The 5907-nt window shown below is 37.0% G+C and overlaps 1 protein-coding gene across 7 annotated transcripts in view; it reads right to left on the reverse strand.

Moving 5' to 3' along the window:
- SGMS1 (sphingomyelin synthase 1) overlaps nucleotides 1-5907 on the reverse strand; it is a 213577-nt gene that overhangs the window by 106345 nt on the left and 101325 nt on the right. For 6 of the 7 annotated variants that reach the window (XM_006755843.2, XM_006755846.2, XM_015558822.1 and 3 more), the window contains one exon: nucleotides 3544-3583. The gene's annotated coding sequence lies outside the window, so the exon portion shown is untranslated. Of the gene's footprint in view, nucleotides 1-690; nucleotides 752-3543; nucleotides 3584-5907 lie in introns of all 7 variants that reach the window. The other variant, XM_015558823.1, reaches the window with a different exon arrangement.

Consider the following 5907-nt stretch of genomic DNA (forward strand, 5'->3'; position numbering starts at 1 on the left):
CGGCAAGCAGCCAGGAAAGGGAGGCCCCAGTGAGCAGCCAGAAGGCCCCAATAGTCCCTGATCGCTGGCCAGGCCTAGGGACCCTACCAGTGCACGAATTTCGTGCACCGGGTCTCTAGTATATAATAAGGGTTAATATCCAGAATATATAAAGAATTCCTACAACTCAATACCAAAAACAAGGAATCCAATTGAAAAATGGGCAAAGAATTTGAATAGGTATTTCTCCAAAGAAGATATACAGTTGGTCAAGAAGTACATGAAAGGATGCTAAACATCACTTATCAACAGGGAAATGAAAATCAAAACCAAATAATGTGTCACCTCACACCTATGAGGATGGCCACTATAAAAACAAGACAAAACAAAACAAAAACAGAGAAAATAAAAATAACAAGTGTTGGCGAGGATGTGAAGAAAAGGAAACCCTTGTGTACAACAATTGGTGGAAATGCAGCTACTGTGGAAAACAATATGGAGGTTCTTCAAAAAGAAAAAAAGAACTACCCTAAGATCTAGCAATTCCACTTCTGGATGTATACACCCCAAATTGGAAGCAAGATCTCAAAGAGGTATTTGCACACCCATGTTCAGTGCAGCTTTATTCAAAATATCCAAGAGGTAGAAGCAACTAATGCTAAGTAAAATAAGCTAGTCACAAAAGGACAAATACTCTAAGATCCCACTTACATAAACTGTCTGAAGTAGTCTAACTCCTAGAGATAGCAAGTCGAATGGTGGTTGACAGAATCTGGGGGCAGAAGAGAAAGAAGAGTTATTCAGTGAGTGTAGAGTTTCAATTTTGCAAGATAAAAAAGTTCTAACGATCTGTTGCACACAATTTGAATGTAGTTAACACTACTGTGCTATATACACTTAAAAATGGTTAAGATGGTCTATTTTATATTGCGTGTGTGTTTTACCACAATAAAAAAATAGGGAGATTATCCTGGATTGTCTAGGTGGGTCCAATGTAATCATAGAGTCCTTAAAAGTGAAAGGAGACAGAAGATGAGGTCAGAGTAATGCAATATGAGAGAGATGCAGTTGACCTGCTATTGTTTCTCTAAAAGGGAGGAAGGGGACTGAGAGGCAAAGAGTGCAGCCAGCCTCTTGGCGCTGGGCAAATCAAGGGGAGGATCTCTCCTCTAGACCCTCTAGAAAGGAATGTAGCCCTGCTGACACCCTGGTTTTAGCCCACTGAGACCCGTGTCAGACTTTTGACCTATAGAACAGCAAGATAATAAATTTGTATTGTTTTAAACAATAAAAAGGGGGGGGCAGTTAGAACTCAATCTTCTCCCCACCTTGTAGAGCCAGACAAGCCATCCCTACTCCCACAACTGGAGGCAGTTTACTCTCTGGAGAAAATGATACAGCAATACTTCAGATTCAGAGATGTCAGATCAGGCTGAAAGGGAATCATTAAGATCTCAGCATTTGCAGGCTCAGATGGTGAGACTTCTGGCTCCTCTCCCTCTTCTGCCCCCGACGCCCCGCCCCACCACCACTACCAAATCCCCATAGGTAGCGTTTTAGCCGTTTGGAGAAACTGAAAGATCTAAGGAAAAAAGACCTGCAGATTCTGAGGTCTAGGAGTCACCAATTCAAATGGCCAGGTCCCTGCACAAAAACCTTCCAGTGAAGCCCATTAGGTAATAAATTTCTACATATAAACAGAAAACTAAAGGTTCACCATTCATTTGAGAAATCTTCTACCATTAAAATCAGGGACCAAAACAAGCTGATAGGAAGAGTAAACACAAAGGAAAAAGTGCGAAGAGCACAAGAAGACAGCAAAATAATTCAATTGAGATTCTCAAAGCAAACGAGAAAATATTGTACCCATAAAATAAAAACAGTCCTATTTTATATTTTACTTCCATTTTAGTCATTTATGCAAAATATTGCCCAGGGAAGCTAACATGGTTGGTAAAGAAAATGGTGTATAAATCTAGGAGCATTCTATTGGCCATGTAAAGCAAATAATTTGAATCTGTTCCAAAAAGATGTGGCCACAATTGTGCTAATAGCAATAATACTCTAAGAACAGTCCTGTGTTGTTGTTTTTTAAAAAAAACGTATTCAGAGACAAATTTTAAAAATTAATTTGAAATTACAGATATCCTAGCAGAAATTAAAAGTCCAAGAAACACTAAGAAAACCTCTCACAAACTAGAACAAAAATGCAAAGAGATGGCCCTTGCCAGTGTAGCTCAGTGGATAGAGCATCAGCCTGAGGAACAAAGGGTCCTGGGGTTTGATTCCGGTCAAGGGTATGTACTTGGTAGCAGGCTCCTCCCCAGCCTGGGCCCTGGGTGCAAGAGGCAACCAATCAATGTGTTTCTTTCACATCGATATTTGTCTCACATTGATGTCTCTCTGCCTTTCCTCTCTCTTCCACTCTCCCTAAACATCAATGGAAAAATATCCTCCGGTGAGGATTAACAATACACTTACACAAAAAATGCAGAGATGAAAAATAGCTAAGAAAAAGACATAAAAAAATTAGAGAGTTAAACCAGTAGGTCCAAATATACAACAGACTGACTTGCAGAAAAGAGTGAATAAGATGAAAATTATTTTTAAAATATTACAAGAAAATTTCCCAAATTGAAGAACATGAGTTTCTGAATTGAAAGGATTGCTGCAAGCATCAAAAAACCATACATGGGGATAAAGAAAAGAGTCAAAAATTTTCCAGAAAAATGAAACAGCTAATACACAACGAACTGTGAAGCAGAATGGCCTGAGTCGGTTCAACATTAAGTATCACAAAGTTCAGTCATGAACAAAATATAGTCATAATAAAGTAAACATTAAATATGTATTTAACCACAGACTGTATCATGACTGCACCCAGAGAATGGGAGACAGTAAGAGTAGGTGTGTACTGAGAGGAAAGGGTTGTATATGAGAGGTAAGTCCTCAGCAGAGAATCAATATATCAGTCTAAAATTTAAACAGAAATTAATAAATGGCACTTAAAGCCTACACTGTATTGTTTAGAAATAGGTAAGCGAACACCAGAAAAATATAACTAAGAGTTGAAAAGTGCTATCTTTGGGCAAAGGAGTAATAGGAGTATAAAACGAACAGGGAATGGCTATAATAGTATTATTTTAATTTTAAACAGTGTGCATGCAATTACCTCAAAATAAAATAAGTGAATAAATGGAAGAAAGGAAGAAAAGAAGGAAGATTTAACAAAGCAAATCTACAAATTGTCACACAGTGGAGATCTTCAATGTTCATATACATAGAAATAATAAAAACATCAAATATGTATATAAAGAGTTAGAAAAAATTATTCTGAGGTAGAAAAATGCATTAGTTTTAATACAGTTCTATATAAATGTGTGATTAAATACACATACAAAAGTAATTAATTAAATCATATAAATATGTTTGATTATTACATCTATATCCCCAAACCATTCCCTGTAAGTTGGCCACAAAAACTGCTCAGTTCTTTGCAGTAGGAAACACGGGAAATATAGACCAAGCATCAAGAGTACATAAAGAAATTTAAAATCCATTTACCTGATTTGTGTCACTTTTCTTCATTAGCCTTCTTTCTAATCTAGGAGAAAATAATAAGTAAATTAAAGTTCTTTCTTCAAGTAATAAGAAAAAAACCCCTAAAATCCAAGGCAGCTATTTTTCACTTCTTGTTCTCTATCCATTGCAAAAAGTAATCTTTCCCACTTCCCAGAAAATTTCTGACTGCCATGGTATTCAGACTAAGGTTTACAAGGCAAACCAAAGCAGAAGCAAGCATGTACCTATAAAGCCAATAAAAAAATTGCACAGCAAGTACATCTAATAGTATAACATGAGCTTTGAAAGCATGTACTTATGAATTATCTCTCATCCATTCAGGTAAATAACTGCTAATTGGCAATATAGAGAAAGATAAAGAAGCAAGAAAGCACATTTTTCAAACTATAAGAATTAAAACTGTACGGTGAAAGGGATAGCAACATGTGTACATTTTCGTTTTTACCAGAACACAAGAACAAGTGGAACAACTAGAGTCCATATACCATACATACATGTATGACCCAAGAGCTTATAGACTTTAACCCACATCACCTTAAAGGCTTAGAAATGCTTCCTCATTTGATTTCATGAAAGACATCTTCAACTAAAAAAGAAATAATATGACCCTTTGAAAACATGTATGTGAATATTGAGTCATGTGCCATGAAACAACAGGGACATGTTCTGAGATATGCGTCCTTCCAAATGTCACAGGGTGCACCTAGAAAACCTAGGCCATATGGACTGTACTGTAATTGTGTGCACTGTACTTTTATAGCGCTGGCAACACACTAGGAGTGTTTACACCAGCACCACCACAAACAGGAGTGATTGTGGTGTATCCCTGGCAGCTGGCTTGTCTTTTTGGAAAGTGTCAGATTTAAGCTCTGATGGCCTGGCCCAGGCCTCCACTTCAGAGAGGCATCCCTTCAAGGGAGGCTATCTCGGATCAACACATTGCAGCCACAGGCCACAGGACTGGATAAAAAACCAGGCCACCTCCTTTGTTTTAGAGATCTTGGATGATTTAGATAACTGACAATTTGAAATACTTGTTTCCTTCTCTTCCTGAGCTTCAACTCCTCCTGTTATGTTTTATTTATTTTTTTAATATATTCATCTTTATTTTTATTCTTTTTTATTGCTTAAAGTATTACAAAGGGTATTACATATGTCTCCATTTTCCCCCGTCCTTGACAATCCAAAGGCCTCCCCTACCCCCTACTGTCTTATGTCCATTTAGATAACTGAATTTGAAATACTTGTTTCCTTCTCTTCCTGAGCTTCAACTCCTCCTGTTATGTTTTATTTATTTTTTTAATATACTCATCTTTATTTTTATTCTTTTTTATTGCTTAAAGTATTACAAAGGGTATTACACATATCTCCTTTTTAGATTATTTCATTTCGCTGCCAAGTCATTCTTTTGAAAACTTTCTTGGTATTAACAAACTTTTATTACCTACTTTGACAAAAAGTACTTTTAAAGTTGTGAAACATCTATGTAGCAAACCTTATCTTCACAGCCACACCATAAAGTAGGTTTTTATGCCCACTTTACAGATGGCGAAACTGAGCTCTGGAGGATAAAAACGCACCAAGTCACACAGTTAATGCCAGAGCTGGGGTTCACGTTGAAGTGCCCTGCAGAAATCTGTGTCTTCTCAGTTCATTGTTCAACAAAAGGTTACAGCTCCTTCTTTTCCTAGGTTTCAAGGCTTTCTCTTCACATGCCCAACCAGCCTAATGTTTTTTAGCTTACCTCATCTTATTGCCAAGACACATCACAGTCCTTTCTGATGAATGTGGCTTTTGCTTTATTAGGAGGTAGATAGAGGGTTCAGACTCACTATCAAAGCCTAGCTTAAACTCTTCTGTCTTGAAGATGGCTTCCCTGACTGCTTCAACCTCTATTAGTCTTTTCTTTCCTGCCCTTATAAAGAACATATCAAATAAGAATAAATTCTTAAATTTAGTATGTATGTACTCGTGTGTAACACACAAACTTCTGTTGTTTTCATTTTGAAATCTTGGCCACACTTGTATATACCAAAGTGGTTTTTACAAACTTGGGGACATGTTCTAGTTCAGTGTGTCCATTGTGTAGACTGTTCTGTGGGCCATGGAGCGTATAATTACAATATTATGAGGGATTGTACATTGTCTATCTTGTATTGTAGCTATTTATATATAAGTACCATAAATGAAGTTAAAAATAGTCTTTTAGATATTTAAATGCAGAAATATTCATTTGTCACCAGTTATTATAGGCTTATTATTTATTTAAGACTTGAGGAGCAGTCAAATGTTTATTGAGCTCTCTCAGGAGAGGATGTGTGCCAGTCTGGCACTGCCTCAGAGGCC

The sequence above is a fragment of the Myotis davidii genome, unplaced genomic scaffold (assembly GCF_000327345.1).
Source record: "Myotis davidii unplaced genomic scaffold, ASM32734v1 scaffold933, whole genome shotgun sequence".
NCBI lineage: Eukaryota > Metazoa > Chordata > Mammalia > Chiroptera > Vespertilionidae > Myotis > Myotis davidii.